Source organism: Citrus sinensis, chromosome 3 (genome assembly GCF_022201045.2).
Source record: "Citrus sinensis cultivar Valencia sweet orange chromosome 3, DVS_A1.0, whole genome shotgun sequence".
NCBI lineage: Eukaryota > Viridiplantae > Streptophyta > Magnoliopsida > Sapindales > Rutaceae > Citrus > Citrus sinensis.
Genome location: NC_068558.1, coordinates 26,981,840 through 27,003,994, shown reverse-complemented (window position 1 = coordinate 27,003,994; position 22,155 = coordinate 26,981,840). Strand labels below are relative to the sequence as shown.

General features: G+C 38.9%; 1 protein-coding gene across 1 annotated transcript in view; it reads left to right on the top strand.

Annotated features, from left to right (window-relative positions):
- Positions 1-22,155, top strand: part of LOC102616966 (GDSL esterase/lipase At1g33811) — a 38,887-nt gene that overhangs the window by 5,252 nt on the left and 11,480 nt on the right. The window lies entirely within an intron of this gene.

The window sequence follows — 22,155 nt, the reverse complement described above, 5'->3', positions numbered from 1 at the left end:
TTTTACAATTTCAAATAACATAATATTTTTTGCATCTTTTAAAGGAGCACTGATCCAATGCTCGAAAATTTTGCCCTATTTTGTATCGAGTAGATATAACTCTCTAAATCAGTAACGACAGGAACTTAAGCTATACCACAATAATATTGATGACAGAAATTTAGTGGTCACAATAATATTGATCTAGGTTAATTAGTCTTAATAGATCTCTGATTGTTAATATATCTGTAAATTTTTTATTTCATTATTTCGAAGGAAAAAAAAAAGTAATAATGTTGTCAAAAGCTGCGTCCAGTCAATCCTAAAATTCAGTGTTCTGGCATGCTCCGTGGGAGTCCTGAGTAAAGATAAATACTGATGGTGTTGGTAAAAGGAACCCAAATCCATCTTCTAGTGCTGTTGTTTTTTGCAGCGTTAATGGTTGTTTTTTTTGATGCTTGGCCATGTCTTTGGGTTTTTAATCTTGCTTTTATGGTAAATTGTATTCTATTATTTTGGCCTTAGAGATAACGCTGTCCAAAGTTGAAGTCACAATTGGCTTGAATGCGATTCGGCATTTCGGCTACTGCTGTAGCTTGATTTTGGACTCCCAAATTAAATTCGGCCACCTTGGAATCTTCTTATCCGTTGGCAGAGTTGTATAAATTTGTCCATATTCTTTCGTATGTTAACATATTTACACAAAAGAGAAGTTTGTTGCACATACTATGACCAAATATCAGTTTGCATGTTCTGTTTACACTTGGTGTCCTCCTATTGCTGTTTGCAAAAATTTACATGGATTTCTGGGTATGCCTGAGCATCAATTTTCTTATTGGAGGCTTTCCTTAAATTTGTAACTCCTTTTTTTTTCCCTTCTTAATAAGGCTTCTCCAGTTAATTAAAAATAAAAGGAAAAGGTTGTGACAATAATATGAAAAGTGTCATTAATCTGGTAATAATAGATTTTATAGAGAAATAACATGTCACTAAGGCATTGTTCTGGTGGTACAAGTTAATGTCATAAGTAGAGATCACTAATGGCCCGGGTGGCATGAGGCACGACACAACACGAGCACATTTCAGTAGGGTACGTGGCACGGCACGGCACGCATGTGAGCCGTGCCGGGCCTAAAATTTTAAGCACACGGTCTTTAAAACCACGGCACGATTAGAGGTGGGTCAAAACACGGCACACGAAAATGCACATAATAAGCACGCTTCATTGGTGGGCTAAACACGCGGCCCATAGACCATCAATAAAACGTGGGCCAAAGTATATCAAAGTAAAATTTTTTAAATGAAAAATAAAATATAAAATATCATGAATTTACAAATATCTTGTAATTAAATTTTTTAATATATTTTTTTAGCATAGGCTTTTAAAAATTAATTTAAGTCATAGTTTAAATAAATATTCTAATTTTTTATGTTTATAATTTATTAAATGGATAAATAAATATCATGATTTTATAAACGATAAATAAAATTTTTTACGACATTAATATTTCATTTATAAAATCATAACTTAGTTAATAGTTAATGGAGATATGTTTCATTTGTGATTAAAATATTTTTCATATTTATGCACAAAAAAATAAAATTATGAACAAAATATTTTTATGATAAATTAAAAATTACATTTTCATTCAATGGAGTTCAAGTGCAATTATAATATTAGTAGTTCAAATAAAATTAGGTGTAATTGTTATTCTAGGATTGTAATTTTATTTTTATTAATCATTACTATGATCTATGAATTTATTATTATTATTATTATTGGGCTGGTGGGCTTAAAAAAGCATATTAGGCACGTGGTCTTGACAAAAACACGTCAGGCATGTGGGCTTGTTTAGGCACGTTGGACATGTGGGCTTAAAGGAAAAAAAAAAAAACGATTAGTGGGCTTCTTTGGACACAACCCACGACATGGCACGGGCACAACACGAGCAGGTTCGTGCCGTGAACCGTGAGCCGTGCCGGGCTCTTTTAAAAAAAAAGTGGGCACGGCATGGAGCCCGTGTGGGCCGATGTTTGGTGGTACGGCCCATTGGCTATCATCAGTCATAAGTTTAAGTCCCTCTTTGACATTCAAATATTTATCCTTCCGCATAGGTTAAATATCTCACAATAGATTTATAATTTGGTCTTGGTATATTATGGCAAAAACACCCAACCTGTCCCTTGCAAAATTGACCAAACCCAAAAACTTGGGCTTTGGCCTCAATTTAAGGGTCAAGGTATCAAGATATGATTATATTTTAGTCAGGATTCAATATCTACTAAAAAGCGTTGTCCTTAATTTCTAAATTGAAAGAAAAAAAATAACATTTAACACATTACACACACAACTCACGTATGCTTAGAGGTGACAATGTGGGTTATAAGATTATACGACACAGACACAATACGATTTATCTGTTTTTATGCTGATAAATATTGACATAATTAATAAATAAGTTGACATGACTCAACATGATAAATAACCGTAATATATTTTTGTTTGACTCCTCAACACGTTTATACATTTATGACAGGAATATCAATTAATGTGTAGTAATAATGTTGAAAATATTAACTAATCTATATGCTGAACACTAAATTAATTATTCGTGTCACATCCATATTGAGTTATAAAATTATTCAAGTCATATTTATGTCATGTTAACTTATTTATTGCCTATTTTTAAGAATAATATCAATATAATTTTTTATTTTTAAATTATTTTTTTTATATTAAATATGTTAAACAAGTTAATAAAAATAACACAATTAATAAATGAGTTACCTAAGTGTTTTGATATTTTAACGCGATTAATAAATGGGTATCCATGTTTACTTAAATTTTGACATGAAAAGATTATATGAATTGACACCCCTACGTGCATCTTAAGTATATTTGTCTTTGTTTCATATTAATGTAGTTATTTTGTTAATTTGATTAAACTGTTACAAAATATTGTATTGCTATTAAAACTAAACAATTTATATTTAACATAAAAATAAAATAGTACTATAAATAAAGAATTAAGAATATGAGTCGTACTCTAAAACAATATCTAAAAATTAAAAAAAAAATTATGGTCGGGCTCGAAGAAAGCCCGTGTCTGACATTGACCTGATAAGGTTAGGTCTGGCCTAATCTTTCCAACTAACTTTGTTACATTTTAAGGGATAAGGCCTTTCATTTCAATCATGGGGTCGGGCTAAGACTTTTCAGTCCATTACCATCTTTTAGTATGTTTTTAAGGAATTGAATTATTGGCATCACTCCAAAATCCTCTTAAAATCCCCTTTTTCCATTATACTGATTGTTTGAGGGAAATACATCGAGGAGACCAGACGAGATGAGCAGGTGTTTGGTGGCGGAGTTCTGCGACCAGGAATATTCTCCTCATCCACGAATATGCCATTCGCGAGGCCGAATTCCTGTTAGAGGCATAAGGTCATTCCTGCTAAAGGGTCGGGGCGAGGAGACCCGGTCAACGATAGTTGGCAAGACGTGCCTTCCTATCCGAGAATCAAGGCACGAGGTCCATTTCCATTTGCCCACAATGACGACAATGGGGCATCCACATCCGAGGGTGGGGAGAATAACGGGCGTAAACTGCGGAAGATCGGGACTCAGAGGAAGCCTATAAAAAGGTAGCCAACAAAGGTAAAAGGGTTAGATTTTTTGCTATTTGAACTAAGAAAAGAGAGAACTGGAAGGTCTGAGATTAGTGAAAAGCCATAAGATCCGTGGCAAGCGTTCCCAGAACCTTCATATCTGACTTGAGCGTCCGAGGGTTTACGCCGGGAAAACAATCGGCGTGCTCTGACCTGTTTCTGTGGACGCAGGGATACTTAGAGAAGAAAGCGTACGAGGAGAGATCCTGATCGAGGTGAGGTTGATCGAGCAGACATCCTGGTCGTTGGAAGGCGTAACCAGAATCTCGCATCAACATTTTGGCACCGTCTGTGGGGAGCTGAGCAAAAAGCTTCTTTTGATAGCAAGAAGAGAAGGGAAGTAGCTGAAAAGCAATGGAGACAGGAGGAAGTAGTGCACAAGGGGGTGATATGAGGCTTAACGATTCCGTGACGCTAAGGAAGATAGCCAGTGAAGCACGGGAAAAAGCCATGTTCGACCGGATGGAACGGATGGAAAAGCAGATGGAGACCTTGACAACCATCCTGCATGAGTTGCGGAGCGAACGAAGGGTAACCCAGGAAGAAAGGGTGAGAGGTGATGGAGTGGCACCAGGTCCTGATAATACGAGGAGAAGTCAGACCACCAGGAGACTTGGTGGTGAAAGAGGTAATATACTCCTGCGGGGAGAATTCCATAGAGAGGAAGAGCAGTCCTCGGCAAGACAGATTTTTGACGAGGACGATGGGGTGGCGAATGCAGAGGAAACAGTGCTGAGACAACATTTGCATTATGTATTGCAAGAGCGGGATCAAGTTGCAGCACGTGACCCTGGTCGTGCAGTGCAGCTGGAGGAGGAGGTGCGCAGACTAGCGCAGATAATTGACGACATGCAAGGAAGGAGCAGAGCTCCTGGTTGGAGGATAATGCTGGACGGAGAATCACCGCTCGCAGCAGAGATCATGAGGGCAGTTATTCCGAGAGATTTCCGCCTCCCAGACCTTAGATATTCGGGAAGAACTGATCCGTTGGTACACATAGAGCGCTTCAACGACATAACTGGGGTACAAGGATTATCTCAATCCCAAAGGTGCAGGGTGTTCCCACTATCCATTGAGGGACGTGCACGAGAGTGGTACAGGAAACTTCCTCGGGGCAGCATTAAAACCTTCGAGTAGATGTGTTAGGAATTCGCAGAGCAGTTTAGTGGGGCAATGGCACCAGAAGATGGCATGATGGAGCTGAAAAGCATGAAGCAGGGAGAGCAAGAAATCCTTCGGGAATTCATCAAGAAGTTTCATCGTGCTATCCTCGACTTGGGAGCCTTCAACCACCCTCAGGCGTTAAGGGGATTGAAAGAAGGGGTGAAGATAGGAAGGCTGTGGTACAACTTGAGAAGCCCAGTTATTCAGACGTATGCGGCCGCATACGAGCAGGCTAAGAGAGACATTGAGATTGAAGAGGAGAAGGCCGCACGGATTAAAACAGACCAGTTAGAGGGGTTGGGGAGGAAAGAGAAGAAAGCATTACTAGGGAATGGGCCAATTAGGAGGAGGGATCACCAGACCTCGGGTAGTGGAGCAGGAGGTCGGGTAACTGCTTACCAGCCTCATCAGAGGCCACCACAGTATCAGCGCAGCAGGGCGCAACCTCCTCGTTCCCCAGCTAGGGAGCCTTGGAGAAGACATGATTCGGTATATGGTGGTCTTCATCAATATTCCCACGGTAGCAGAGGGAGCAGACCAGAAGTACTGCCAACGCCACCAACTCAGAACGGAGCAAACAGAGAAAGAGCAGTGCACCTGATCGACCAGAACCAGGACTATGGGAGTTATACTTTCTTGAAGATGTCCCTGGATGAGGTGTATGAAGCCATAAAGGATCGAGGGCTGCTGTACCTCCCTGCCCCAATAACAAAGACATCCAACAGGAGGGATAGGGGACGCTATTGTAAGTTCCATGGCACTCATGGCCACACCACAGCAGATTGCAGGGATCTCAAGACCCAGGTTGAAGATTTGGTGAGAAATCGGTATCTGGACGAGTTTATAGATGGGACATTCCCAATGGTAGCATCAACAAGTGAAGGGGAGCAGAGTGACAGGAATTTAAGGCGCGAGCAGCCTACAGTAAGGGTGATAGCCGGGGGCCCAACATTGGCTGGAGATTCCAACAGGTCGAGGAAGAATTATGCTAGATACGCCATGACCAGCAAAGAGGTATTCTTCAACACCCCAGCAGCCAAACATGCAAGAGTTAGACAAGTGCCAATCATGTGGACAGATGAGGATGAGGAATGGATTTTGTACCCTCATGAGGATGCTTTGGTCATCAAGGCCACTGTTGCTAGCAAGAAGTTTGACAGGATACTGGTTGACACAGGGAGCTCAGTTGACGTATTATTTAAATCAACCCTGGAGGAGATGGGAATAGCAAACCGGAAGCTGGAATATACCAACACCTCCCTGAAAGGGTTTAGAGGAGGAAAACTGATCCCTCTGGGCATGGTCGAGCTGCCGATCACAATTGGGAGCTCCCCGACAGAAAGGACAATGATGCTGGACTTTATGGTGGTAGACGAAGAAGGTCCTTACCAGATGATCCTAGGCTGACCATTTTTAAGGATGAGCAAAGCAGTGCTGTCCAACCAATATCTGGCTCTGAAGTACCGGGTGAATGAGATAGTTGGGGTGGTACGAGGAGACCAGAGGATCGCAAGAAGCTGCTACTCCTCGGCAGCAAGGGAAGCAATGCAGATAACATCCCTCGATACCCGAGTGGAAAACAAGAACGGCAGACAAGAACCTGTAGAGGATCTGGAAACAGTAAGCCTGGGACCAGAGAATCTGGGAAAGACGATCAGAATCGGGTCGAGACTTAAGGGAGAGCAAAAGCAGGAGTTGGTGAAATGCTTACAGGCTCATGCAGATGTGTTTGCTTGGACACACGAAGACATGCCAGGGATTGACCCTGAGATAGCATGTCATAAGTTGGCAATAAAGAAAAGTGCTCGGGCAGTAAGGCAGAAGAGGAGGTGCTTCAACCAGGAGAGGTATAAGGCCATAAATGGCGAGGTGGAGAAGCTCTTGAGAGCAAGGTTCATTCGAGAAGTCAATTACCCTGAATGGATATCGAATGTGGTGTTGGTAAAGAAAGCAAATGGCAAATGGAGGATGTGTGTGGACTTCACAGACCTTAACAAGGCGTGCCCAAAAGACAGCTTCCCTTTACCAAAGATCGATCAGCTAGTAGATTCAACGGCTGGAAACGGTCTGCTTAGTTTCATGGACGCGTTCTCTGGATACAACCAGATCCCCATGTACGAGCAGGATGAGGAGAGCACGGCTTTCATCACTAACCAGGGTTTGTTCTGTTACAGGGTAATGCCATTTGGTCTCAAAAATGCTGGGGCCACCTATCAGAGGCTGGTGAACAAAGTCTTTAAGCCATTGATCGGGAAAACCATGGAGGTGTACGTGGATGACATGATCACCAAATCCAAAATCCCGAAGGAACATGTCAGACACCTCGAGGAGACCTTCGGGCTTTTGAGGAAGTATAAGATGAAACTCAACCCGGAGAAGTGCGCTTTTGGGGCCGAGTCAGGGAAATTCCTTGGATTCATGGTGAGCCATAGAGGGATTGAAGTAAATCCCGAGAAAATCCAGGCGATTGTGCAGATGAGGTCTCCTCGTAACCTGAAGGAAATGCAGAGCCTCATGGGGAGGTTGGCGGCGTTGAGCAGATTCATATCCAAGGCTACAGATAAGTGTCAGCCATTCTTTCAAGTGATAAGGAGGGGGAAGAAAACAGAATGGACACCAGAATACGAGAAAGCCTTCCAGAACTTGAAGCAGTACTTGCAGCGAGCTCCACTGCTGTCCACACCGAGGGATGGGGACAAGTTATATTTGTATTTGGCGGTATCGGATCGAGCCGCCAGTTCTGTTCTGGTGAGAGAGGAAGAAGGAGTTCAGTATCCGATATACTACACCAGCAAGGCCCTGCTCGACGCTGAGACCAGATACCCACCGTTGGAGAAATGGGCACTTGCCCTTGTAGTTGCGGCTCGGAAGTTGAGGCCATATTTTCAAGCATTCCCAGTCTCGGTAATAACAAACCAGCCATTGCGTCAAACTCTGCACAAGCCAGATGCTTCTGGTCGGCTCGTCAAGTGGGCTATAGAGCTGAGCGAGTTCGACATAGACTACAAACCCCGAGCAACGATAAAGGCTCAGGCAATGGCCGACTTCGTAGCAGAATTCACAGAGCCTGAAGTGTGTTTAGACCAGCAAGATGTAGTTACAGACAGTGGCGAAGCTCAAGTATGGCAGATGTCTGTGGATGGGTCGTCAGAGGAGCAGGGTTCAGGAGCAGGGATTGTATTGGAAGGCCCTGAGGGAGAGGAGATCTCTTATGCTGTAAAGTTAGAATTCGCAGCCACCAATAACCAGGCAGAGTATGAAGCCTTGATAGCAGAATTGGAGTTGGCTAAGGCCGTGAAAGCAGATAAGGTGAAGATCAGAACTAATTCCTAGCTGGTCGCGAATCATATCAGTGAAAGATTTCAACCAAGAGAGGAGAAGATGGAACAATATTTGAAGATAGTCAGGCAGATGATGGGGAAATTTGAAGCAGTGGAGGGGATACAAATCCCTAGAGAGCAGAATAGTCGAGCAGATATTTTGGCCAGGATGGCAGCGGTAGCAGACCCAAAAATGCCAAAGTCGATCCCTCTAGAGGTGAAGTCCAGCCTGAGCATCGAGTAGAATCTGGGGGTATTACAGATAGAACAAAAATGCACGTGGATGGACCCGATAACTTCATACCTTAGAGACGGGGTATTGCCACCAGATAAGCTGCGGGCTCGGAAGATTAGAGCCCAGGCCTCGAGATACACGATGATTGACGGGGTACTGTATCGGCGAGGGTGTACACTACATTTCCTACGGTGTTTGGATGAGGACGACGCATATTACGTTCTAAGAGAAATACATGAAGGAATTTGCGGGAATCATTCTGGTGGGAGGTCCCTGGCCCACAAGGCTCTAAGGCAGGGATATTTCTGGCCGACAATGCACCAGGATGCACAAGAGAAGACCAGGAGCTGTGTAAGCTGCCAGAGTTTTGTAAGTTTCTCCAACCAACCACCAGAGAAGCTCACCTCTATGACCTCCCCTTGGCCATTTGCTCAATGGGGGATTGATCTGATCGGCCCGTTGCCAAAGGGACGAGGAGCAGCAACGCATGCAATAGCTGCCATAGATTACTTCACGAAGTGGATTGAGGTTGAAGCCCTTAGCAGGATCACAGAAAAGAAAACAACAGACTTTGTGTGGAGGAACCTGGTATGTCGATACGGGATCCCATATGCCCTGGTAACGGATAATGGCAGGCAGTTCGATAATCACAGCTTCAGGGATTTCTACCAGAACCTCGGGATAGAGCTGAAGTATTGCTTGCCTGCTCACCCCCAATCGAATGGACAAGTAGAAGCAGCCAACAAGACAATCAAGAGGCTTTTGAAAACCAGGCTTGGAGCAAAAAAGGGTGCATGGGTTGATGAGCTGTCAGGTGTGCTATGGGCATACAGAACAACCCATAAAACAGCAACTGGGGAGACACCGTTCGCCCTGGCTTTCGGACATGAAGCGGTCGTGCCAGCTGAGATAGGAACGACCACGCACCGAACAGATCATTTCAATGAGCAGGATAACGACGAGCAGATGTGTCTGAATCTTGATCTGCTAACGGAAAAGAGGGAGCAAGCAGCTGGTCGATCTGCCATTTACCAGCAAAGGGTTGCTCGTTATTATAACCAGAAGGTGAACATACGGCAGTTCAAGGTCGGAGATTGGGTGTTAAGGAAAGTGAATCAGAACACCAAAGACTCGACTCAAGGAGTGCTCGGTCCGAATTGGGAGGGGCCGTATAGAGTCAAGCAGCTAGTTGGACCAGGAGCTTACAAGCTGGTTCGCATGGATGGCCACGAGGTGAAGCGCCCATGGAACGCAGCACATCTCAGGAAATATTTCCAGTAAGAGTCGTTAATATTTCCAAATTCTTTCTGTTCGTAGTTGCTGTTATTTATTTTATGTCCAAACAATTTCGTGTAAGTTGAATCCTGCAATTAATGGAACGTCGAGGAACTTCACTCACTTGAAACTGTGAAAAGTCACTAAGGCATGCAAAGGCTCACCAAGTCTCAAAGCCTGTTTATGGCGAGACAGAAGCCAAGCATGCCAGGATCTGCTCGACCACGCGAAGGCGAGCAGAATCCTCAAGCATCGAAGAAGTCACTAAGGCATGCAAAGGCTCACCAAGTCTCAAAGCTTGTTTATGGCGAGACAGGAGCCAAGCATGCCAGGATCTGCTCGACCGCGCGAAGGCGAGCAGAATCCTCAAGCATCGAAGAAGTCACTAAGGCATGCAAAGGCTCACCAAGTCTCAAAGCCTGTTTATGGCGAGACAGAAGCCAAGCATGCCAGGATCTGCTCGACCGCGCGAAGGTAAACAGAATCCCCGAGCATCGAAGAAGTCACTAAGGCATGCAAAGGCTCACCAAGTCTCAAAGCCTGTTTATGGCGAGACAGAAGCCAAGCATGCCAGGATCTGCTCGACCGCGCGAAGGCGAGCAGAATCCCCGAGCATCGAAGAAGTCACTAAGGCATGAAAGGCTCACCAAGTCTCAAAGCCAGTTTACGGCGAGACAGAAGCCAAGCATGCCAGGATCTGCTCGACCGCGCGAAGGCGAGCAGAATCCCAAGCATTGAAAAATTTCCTAAGGCGCGTGGCAAAACCATATGCCAGAACCTGCTCAACCAGACGCAGACGAGCAGATTCTCAAACGAAAAATAACCCATAATTACAACACAAGAAAGTAATCAAAAACATTTTTATTAATTTGTTAATAATTACCAGAGCAGATAATCTTTACAAACATAGTTCATTACAATATAAGAAATACATCAAGAAGATGGAGGATCAGTAAGCCGAGTAGCTTCAGTTAGCTGGACCTCCTCAGGTGCAGGAGGGTATCACCAGTTGCGTCCGGGGGGGTGCTCGCCCCGCCAGCATCGGCAGGGGTGCTCGCCTCGCCAGCGTCAACAGGAACTGCACGAGGAGGAGAGCTGTCCCCCTCAATCACGATTGGCTCTACCCCTTCGGCATCTTCCATGGCCGCCTCCTCGTCCATATGTTGAGCAACACCAGCTGTAAGATCATCCATCTTCAGATCAGGGTGCTGCTTCCCGAGGACGGCCATGATACAACGATAAGAATGCCGAAGTCCCTGGTCATACTGATTGTCGGCTTTCCTCTCCAAGTTTTCGACCTGACCTCGGTGGGAATCGCGAAGAGATTCGAGCTGAGCCTCATACATAGCCTTCTGCCTTCGCAGATCCTCCTTGACCTTGTTCAGCTCCTCCTCGAGGGTAATGGCTTTTGCTTGAGCAAGAGATTCTTGCTCCATCAGCTTGAGGTTCTCAACATTCAGCTCCCCTGCTTTCTTCTCGGCAACGTCAGCTCTGGTCGTCGCCGATTGAATATCCTCCTTCATCTTCCGGTCGTAGCGTCCAACCTTGGCCTTATAGTAGGTGGTCATGCAGCTGAGATGGAAAGCGCTGTACTGCATGGCTCCCACCAGCTCGCCTAAGGTGTAGCCATCAAAATCCTCGAGGTCTTTCTTGCTCACGAGTTTGGAAAGCTCGTTGAGATAAGGGGCCAAGTGCTCTGCTCGGTTGTCAGGTAGACGAGACCGAGGCCCAACAAGAGGAGAAGAGGAAGCAGGATCAGTGGCTGCTCCACTAATTTATCCGGCTTTGGCAGGAGGAGGAGGCAAAGTCTTCAAGGGAGAGACCTGCTGCACGATGTTGGCCCGCTTTGCAGCAGGAGCGTCATTACTCTGGTCGCTCTTCATGGCTGGAGGACAAGAACGTTTCCTGGTTAGAGCCCCACACAGCGTCCTCCATCTTATGGCCAGGAAGTATCAAGCGAGACTCGAGAAAGTTGTACGTAGTTAGCAGTTCTCGGCTCGGGCAGGAATTGGCCAGTACAGTCTCGACCCGTTTAAGCTGGTCAGGTGTGAGCGGGAAGTGAACACCCCAAGAACCTGCAACACAAACAAACTCTTGGTAGGGACAAACCAGTAAAGTGCACACAAGAAGAGAGATAAGACATCTAATACGAGCAGGTGACCTGGAACCACGAAACGGGGTGGGACGCGATAATCCTGCCCATTGACCTGAGCAAATTGACCCCAGGGACCCCCAGCAAAGAAGAACTTCTTCTTCCAATTTCCACCACCACCAGTGGGGAGGTCGGTAATGGGTTTCCTGGCCTTAGTACTTGATTGGAAGTAATACCAACCAGCATCTTTGGGGCTACTTTTCAGCTGGTACAGATGTTTCACTTCATCAACTGTGGGCTCGCTTTGGCAACATTTGTCCCACAATATAAACAAACCAGAGAGCACCCTCCACCCGTTGGGATTCAGCTGACCAGGAGCTAGATTGAGCCCGTGGAGTATGCGAGCAAAATAGGGTTGCAAGGGGCACCTCAGCCCAGACTTAAAGCTTTCCAGAAACAGGGTAACATACCCCCTAGGAGGCCGGCTAGGCGTATCTTTTTTTCCTGGGACCTTAAGAAGAATTTCACCAGGAATACTATACCTAAGTCGGAGGTCATCCAGCTCGTTGAATGTAGTCGTGCATGTCATGTAGTCAATAGCATAATCCCGTGACAAGGCTCTACCTCCAACTGTTGTACCCCCTTCTGGTCGCGGGGTTCCCGGTGAAGATCCCTCACCAGAATCACCCCCTTGATCCGCACTTAGGGTGTCTTCCGAGCCAGAAGGTCCCTCCTCACCACTATTTCCGCTCGTGGAGGTTGTTTGGGGGGACATCCTCCTAGCGCTAGTGCCAACACTAGATCTAATGGGCTCTAAGGGGATCCCGGGGTCAAAAGCAGGATCGGTGAGCAGACTAGGCAGGAAGTCCAACTCATCGTTGTCAACCTCAATGACCTTCTCTTTGCCTTTCGACATTCCCTAAGCTCTAACACAACACCACCAGCAACTACTACCCAAGTAAAGAGAAAAGAAATTATCTACAACTAACCAAGACCGAAAAAATAGAAGAAATACCTGAAGTGGGGACTCGGTCAGAGAGAGACAGCGATGAAAGCTATAATGCCGAGTTTCGTTCACCGGAGAGACAAGAAGAGAGAAAAAGGCGAGTTCGTGTTTGAGGATTTTAGGTTTTTCTTACTGAGAAGCAAACTCTTGGGCTGCCAGCGTTTAATGACGCGTATTCCGAGAACCTTGTAACCGTAAGTTTGAAATTCAAATGGAGGGGTAGATCTCTGCCACCTCACCTCATCCGCAATTAAATGCGACACGACTCTTGGCAGCCTTTTCCAGTCCCACACGAGCAAGAGCTATTGAGTTTCTACTGCTAATCCATTACATTACCCAACACCAAAAACTGGGGGACCGGTGTTTGAGGGAAATACATCGAGGAGACCAGACGAGATGAGCAGGTGTTTGGTGGCGGAGTTCTGCGAACAGGAATATTCTCCTCGTCCACGAATATGCCATTCGCGAGGCCGAATTCCTGTTAGAGGCATAAGGTCATTCCTGCTAAGGGTCGAGGCGAGGAGACCCGGTCAACGGCAGTTAGCAAGACGTGCCTTCCTATCCGAGAATCAAGGCACGAGGTCCATGTCCATTTGCCCACAATGAAGACAATGGGGCATCCACATCCGAGGGTGGGGAGAATAACGGGCGTAAACTGCGGAAGATCGGGACTCAGAGGAAGCCTATAAAAAGGTAGCCAACAAAGGTAAAAGGGTTAGATTTTTTGCTATTTGAACTAAGAAAAGAGAGAACTGGAAGGTCTGAGATTAGTGAAAAGCCATAAGATCCGTGGCAAGCGTTCCCAGAACCTTCATATCTGACTTGAGCGTCGGAGGGTTTACGCCGGGAAAACAACCGGCGTGCTCTGACCTGTTTCTATGGACGCAGGGATACTTAGAGAAGAAATCGTACGAGGAGAGATCCTGATCGAGGTGAGGTTGATCGAGCAAACATCCTAGTCGTTGGAAGGCGTAACCAGAATCTCGCATCAACACTGATCTTAATGCCAAAAGTACCCATTTTCAAAAATAATTTTAAAAAAATTTTTTTTTCAAGTCTTTCAACTTAAACTTTCTTACTATTATTTTTTTTTACAATCTTGATATCTCTATTTTTCTCTTTATGTTTCTCTCTCTACAAAATTAAAAAACACTAATTTTTGAAAAATAAAAATAATCAATAAAAAAAAATAAAAAGAAAGATATTAAACCCCATACTCATCTCACCAATTTTGAGCCCAATGAAAAATAAAAGGGCTCAAGCGCTACCTTTCTTTGAAATTAAACAATGGAAGAATCGAATATTGATTACATCAATGGCCGAAAAAAAATCACAAGTGGAAATCCTCTTATTGATCACAGTATAAATGTTTTTATAAAATTGATTGGTCAATATTTCTTTTTTTATAATTGAACTTAGAAGAAGAGAAGAAGAAGAAGTTTTTGTTTCTATGTCTTCAAATTGGTTATTTGCCATGGTTGGGAAGTTGATATATATGTATGTATGTATGTATGTATGCATTCTCAAGTGCGGGCCTCATCAATTTTTTTTAATGTGGATATGTTGTTAAACTGTGCATTTTAATAGTACTAAAATTTGATTCAATTAAACTGTACGGCTTAAAAGCATGTCTGCATGAAAAAACAGAGCACTCGCATTAGAGAAGGACTATATGTGTGTGTGTGTTTTAAGTTTATGCAAATCAATGGTGTACATTGAAGAGAAAAAAAAATCATACCTCTAAAAGTAAAATAGATTGAAGAGAGGAAAAAAAATTGAATTATATTAGTTATAAGGATTTTATAAGATTAATGAATGGGTGCCAATAGTCTAACTCATTTTTGAGTTTAACTACAAGTGTATATATTATAAATTCCCAATAAGTTGAGTTGTTGACACCCGTCAAATTTCCTTATTAAACCCTCTTCCAACTCATAAAAACCCTTTTTTTTTATTGGTTTTACATTTTTAACTTCAATTATACTTAACCTGAAGGCCGATAAACCGCGTAATCCTGTCTCATTAAAACAAGTTCTGTTCGCACCCCCTGTAGATGTTTGCCTTTTCCACTGTGCTTGGCCCTTTCTTTTTTTCTTTTTTGGTGTTTTCACATCATCCTTGCCTTTTCTTGATAACGTTTACAAATCACTTGCATGAAAAAATGAGGAAAAAGATTTGTGTATTATTTATTATATTAACTGCCACTAGTTTTCGTTTTTTGCACTTGGGTTGAAAGTTCATTAATTAGAGGTGTTATATATTCATTGTAGCCATGTCTATTATTTAAAATGTTTTCCCTTTAACATTATCTTAGGTTATCAATAAACTTGTATTTGGTGTGTTTTGTTTAAAATTACAGCCAATTTAGTTATGTGGGGTTTAAAATTAAGAAGGGAGAATTAGTTTGTATGAATATCGAAAGACAATGAAGTACAGGCAATTGAAGATCGTTATTTATGAGTTACGGGATTTATTAAAAAAAGAAAAGAAAAAAAAGAAAAGCAGAGGAATAAATATGAAGGGCATTTTTTGACATCATAGTGATGTTATTAGAATTATTTTAATTTTTTGAAATTCCTAATATGGTACTTTTAGAGGGTCGGTTTAACAAGAAAATTTGATGGGTGTTAAAAGCTCAATTCCGTGTGAATCCAACTTGAAATATTATTAGATTGTAAGCCCTTTTTTTTTTTTTCCCTCCAAATGTTATTACATAAATCATGACTAATTCTTTTTCCAAAAAAAATATACGCATTCCAAATTCAAATCATAACTTGTAAAACAAAAACTGAATGTCACAAAATCTTACTCTTTAACAACATGAACCAGCAAGTGTTTATATGAATTCTGACCATTTGCTTCTTCTTGAAGATGAATTCTCCATTTCTGCCACCAAAAAATCATTTTTAATTTATACCCATTTGCATACCTTCATTATAAGTAAAAAATTGCTTCGAAATCAAAGAAATATTGTACCTTTGCAAACCCTCTAAGATGGCGCTTGGAAGAGAAACTAGAAAACAGAACAAAGCAACAATAAATAAATAAATAACAGAGAAATGCAAAGAGCTGACGACGAAGAACAAGAAAAACATTGGAGACCTGTGAGATGGGAATATTGCTGTTTGATTTGGAAGAGAGAGGACTCCTTGTCTGTGGCATAGCTTCGACTCCATCAAATATCTAACTCACAGAGGGATCGATCAAATACGAAATATCCATACGAAAGTGAAAATACAAAATAGAATCCTCAGCTATTTAAGCTTTATAATTTTAATTCAAATACAAAGTTAAAATACAGAAATATCCCTGATCAAAATGCATAGGAACTGTTTTGAAGGTGGCTTATTTTATTTTATTTTTCAAAATTAGAAATTTTGATGCAAATCTCTCTTTGGTTGATTCTTTTCGATTTTTTTCCCCCACATATTTCGAAGTGTATCCGGTCTGTTTTGAGCTCAAATATATGAATAATGATTGGAAAAAAATTTTATATGCTCCGAACCAACACTGATTTTGGAGGTTCTACAAGATTTTTTTATTATAAATATCAATAAAAAATAAAAAAATAAAAAAATCTGAAATTTCTGATTGTGGCTAATTGTGTTTAATCAATTCAATACAAGTCTCAATATATATATTTTTTAACATGCATCTAGAAAAAAAGAAGTTAAAAATATGACTTAAATAATTCAATTAAAAATATCTTAAACATAGGTATTAAGCGTTTAAATGATTGACAATAAATCATAATTATATGTTTGACCAAATTAAATATAGATTTATAAAAGTACGATAGTTGAACAAATTAAAATTCGTTTTAGGGTCTAGGGAAGCTAAAAAATTATATTTATTCTCTACATATTGGAAAGTCTTATATAATAGATTAGTTAATAACATTTTTCTCAATTAATACAAATTTATGAATTATTATAATTCTCTAGAGTCGATTCTGTATTAAGATAGTGATAATCATGTTAAACACAATAAAATCAAGATGAAAGAAAGACCATTAATTCATAAGTTGGTTTTTTGGGATTGAATATGTTAAAGGGCTCATTTTGGTGGGGCAAGGGTGCAAGATTTTTCTCGTGTCAAAAAGGTATTTGTGACCTTACAATATTAATTTGGTATACTTATGTAACTTTCTTTGTTTGACATAATTTTGTAATTCTGCAGTTATTGAGGACTAATAAATAAATATCCTAAATCAGAATAAGTACTGCCTCCTGCTCTTTTACAATTTCAAATAACATAATATTTTTGGTATCTTTTAAAAGAGCACTGCTCCAATGCTCGAAAATTTTGCCCTATTTTGTTTTGAGTAGATATAACTCCCTAAATCAGTAACGACAGGAACTTAAGCTATACCACAATAATATTAATGACAGAAATTTAGTGGTCACAATAATATTGATCTAGGTTAATTAATTAGTCTTAATAGATCTCTGATTGTTAATAGATCTATAAAATTTTTATTTCATTATTTCGAAGAAAAAAAAAGGTAATAATATTGTCAAAAACAGCGTCCATCTTCTAGTGCTGTTGTTTTTTGCAGCGTTAATGGTTATTTTTTGTGATGCTTGGCTATGTCTTTGGGTTTTTAATCTTGCTTTTATGGTAAATTGTATTCTATTATTTTGGCCTTAGAGATAACGCTGTCCAAAGTTGAAGTCACAATTGGCTTGAATGCGATTCGGCATTTCGGCTACTGCTGTAGCTTGATTTTAGACTCCCAAATTAAATTCGGCCACCTTGGAATCTTCTTATCCGTTGGCAGAGTTGTATAAATTTGTCCATATTCTTTCGTATGTTCACATATTTACACAAAAGAGAAGTTTGTTGCACATACTATGACCAAATATCAGTTTGCATGTTCTGTTTACACTTGGTGTCCTCCTATTGCTGTCAGTGGCGGATTTAGAAAAATAATTTATCGGGGGCTAAATTAAATAACAACAAAATGTAAAAATTAAAACTTAAATATATAAAATTTTTGGTAACCCACTTACTATTGTTCTCTACACGATTTCATATTCTGAAAATATTGTGCAATAGACTCAGTATCAATACTATTAAATCCATCTTTTTTCTACACAAACAATCAAATTATCATTCATTCATTCATCTCCTATCCGATTCCGAAGTTCATTCTTCACAAATTTCATTGCTCAAAATTATATATATGAGTACTTATGTAAAAATAAATTAATTACAATTGAAAAAATTAATTTACTAATAGTTATAAACAAAATCACTAAAAAAAGAAATTGTAAAGACTAGAATTAGTCACTTGAACAATTACAATTTATATAAAGATGTGTTGACATGTGAACAAAAAATAAAATACGAAATTCTTAACTTATTTTGAAAAAAAAAACCGAAAAGAACATGTTTATTCTCACTGCGATTATAAGAATAAAGAACAGAACTGATGCCTGCAACTTCCTCTTTTCTTCAAGACAATCCCTAATTACAAGTTTGGCAATCACGGTTCAGTTTTAGAATTATAAATATTTTGGGTTGTGGGCTTATTTTTTTAAGTAAAATTATTACTTTATAATTATTAAAATAATAGTTTAAATTTTAAAGAATGAGATTATCTAATAATTTTTACAGGGATTATTTTTAATTTTAAATTTTCTTTTAAAAAAAAAATTCAGTGGGGGCTTGAGCCCCCTGTGGTCCTGCATTGCATCCGCCCCTGATTGCTGTTTGTAAAAAATTACATGGATTTCTGGGTATGCCTGAGTATCAATTTTCTTATTGGAGGCTTTCCTTAAATTTGTAACTCTTTTTTTTTCCCTTCTTAATAAGGCTTCTCCAGTTAATTAAAAATAAAAGGAAAAGGTTGTGACAATAATATGAAAAGTGTCATTAATCTTGTAATAATAGATTTTATAGAGAAATAACATGTCACTAAGGCATTGTCTTGGTGGTACAAGTTAATGTCATAAGTAGAGATGGCCAATGGGCCGGGTGGCATGAGGCACGGCACAAGCACGACACAACACAAGCACGTTTCAGTAGGGCACGTGGCAAGGCACAACACGCATGTGAGCCGTGCCGGGCCTAAAATTTTAAGCACACGGTCCTTAAAACCAAGGCACGATTAGAGGTGGGTCAAAGCATGGCACACGAAAAGGCACATAATAAGCACGCTTCATTGGTGGGCTAAACACGCTACCCATGGGCCATCAATAAAACGTAGGCCGAAGTATATCAAAGTAAAATTTTTTAAATGAAAAATAAATATAAAATATCTTGAATTTACAAATATCTTGTAATTAAATTTTTTAATATATTTTTTTAGCATAGGCTTTTAAAAATTAATTTAAGTCATAGTTTAAATAAATATTCTAATTTTTTATGTTTATAATTTATTAAATGGATAAATAAATATCATGATTTTATAAATGATAAATAAAAAATTTTACGAAATTAATATTTCATTTATGAAATCATAACTTAGTTAATAGTTAATGGACATATGTTTCATTTGTGATTAAAATATTTTTCATATTTATGCACAAAAAAATAAAATTATGAACAAAATATTTTTATGATAAATTACAAATTACATTTTCATTCAATGGAGTTCAAGTGCAATTATAATATTAGTAGTTCAAATAAAATTAGGTGTAATTATTATTCTAGGATTGTAATTTTATTTTTATTAATCATTACTAAAAATATTTCATAAATGACATTAATATTTCATTTATGAAATCATAACTTAGTTAATAGTTAATGGAGATATGTTTCATTTGTGATTAAAATATTTTTCATATTTATGCACAAAAAAATAAAATTATGAACAAAATATTTTTATGATAAATTAAAAATTACATTTTCATTCAATGGAGTTCAAGTGCAATTATAATATTAGTAGTTCAAAAAACATTAGGTGTAATTGTTATTCTAGGATTGTAATTTTATTTTTATTAATCATTACTATAATTTATGAAATTATTATTATTATTATTATTAGACTGGTGAGCTTAAAAAAGCACATCAGACACGTAACCTTGAAAAAAGCACGCCAGGCACGTGGGCTTTTTTAGGCACGCTGGACATGTGGGTTTAAAGGAAAAAAAATGATTAGTAGGCTTCTTTGGACACGGCCCATGACATCGCACGGGCATAGCACGAGCAGGCTCGTGCCGTGAACCATGAGCCGTGCTGGGCTCTTATAAAAAAAAGTGGGCACGGCACGGAGCCCGTGTGGGCCGATGTTTGGTGGCACGGCCCATTGACTATCATCAGTCATAAGTTTAAGTCCCTCTTTGACATTCAAATATTTATCCTTCCACATAGGTTAAATATCTCACAATAGATTTATAATTTGGTCTTGGTATATTATGGCGAAAACACCCAACCTGTCCCTTGCCAAATTGACCAAACCCAAAAACTTGGGCTTTGGCCTCAATTTAAGGGTCAAGGTATCAAGATATGATTATATTTTAGTCAGGATTCAATATCTACTAAAAAGCATTGTCCTTAATTTCTAAATTGAAAGAAAAAAATTAACATTTAACACATTACACAGACAACTCACGTATGCTTAGAGGTGACAAAGTGGTTTATAAGATTATAAGACACAGACACAATACGAATTATCTGTTTTTATGCTGAAAAATATTGACATAATTAATAAATAAGTTGACATGACTCAACATGATAAATAACCGTAATATATTTTTGTTTGACTCCTCAATACGTTTATACATTTATGACATGAATATCAATTAATGTGTAGTAATAATGTTGAAAATATTAACTAATCTATACGCTGAACACTAAATTAATTATTCGTGTCACATTCATATTGAGTTATAAAATTATTCAAGTCATATTTATGTCATGTTAACTTATTTATTGCCTATTTTAAAGAATAATATCAATATAATTTTTTATTTTTAAATTAAATATGTTAAACAAGTTAAAAAAAATAACACAATTAATAAATGAGTTACATAAGTGTTTTGATATTTCAACGCGATTAATAAATGGGTATCCATATTTACTTAAATTTTGACATGACAAGATTATATGAATTGACACCCCAACGTGCATCTTAAGTATATTTGTCTCTATTTCATATTAATTTAGTTATTTTGTTAATTTGATTAAACTGTTACAAAATATTGTATTGCTATTAAAACTAAACAATTTATATTTAACATAAAAATAGAATAGTACTATAAATAAAGAATTAAGAATATGAGTCGTATTCTAAAACAATATCTAAAAATTAAAAAAAAAATTTATGGTCGGGCTCGAAGAAAGCCTGTGTCTAACATTGACTTGATAATGTTAGGTCTGACCTAATCTTTCCAACTAAGGTTGGACATTTTAAGGGATAAGGCCTTTCATTTCAATCATGGGGTCGGGCTAAGACTTTTCAGTCCATTACCATCTTTTAGTATGTTTTTAAGGAATTGAATTATTGGCATCACTCCAAAATCCTCTTAAAATTCCATTTTTCCATTATACTGATCTTAATGCCAAAAGTACCCATTTTCAAAACAATTTTAAATTTTTTTTTTCAAGTCTTTCAACTTAAATTTTCTTACTATTAATTTTTTTACAATCTTGATATCTCTATTTTTCTCTTTATGTTTCTCTCTCTACAAAAATTAAAAAACACTAATTTCTAAAAAATAAAAATAATCAATAAAAAAATAAAAAGAAAGAAAAAGAAAGAGATTAAACTCCATACTCATCTCACCAATTTTGAACCCAATGAAAAATAAAAGGGCTCAAGAGCTACCTTTCTTCAAAATTAAACAACGGAATAATCGAATATTGATTACATCAATGGCCGAAAAAAAATCACAAGTGGAAATCCTCTTCTTGATCACATTATAAATGCCTTTATAAATTTGATTGTTCAATATTTCTTTTTTTATAATTGAACTTAGAAGAAGAGAAGAAGAGAAGAAGAAGAAGTTTTTGTTTCTATGTCTTCAAATTGGTTATTTGCCATGGTTGGGAAGTTGATATGTATGTATGTATGTATGCATTGTCAAGTGCGGGCCTCATCATTTTTTTTTAATGTGGATATATTGTTAAACTGTGCAGTTTAATAGTACTAAAATTTGATTCTATTAAACCGTACGGCTTAAAAGCATGTCTGTATGAAAAAACAGAGCACTCACATTAGAGAATGACTATATGTGTGTTTTAAGTTTATGCAAATGAATGGTGTACATTGAAGAGAGAAAAAAATCATACCTCTAAAAGTAACATAGATTGAAGAGAGGAAAAAAAAAATTGAAGTATATTAGTTATAAGGATTTTATAAGATTAATGAAAGGGTGCCAATAGTCTAACTCATTTTTGAGTTTAACTACAAGTGTATATATTATAAATTCCCAATAAGTCGAGTTGTTGACACCCGTCAAATTTCCTT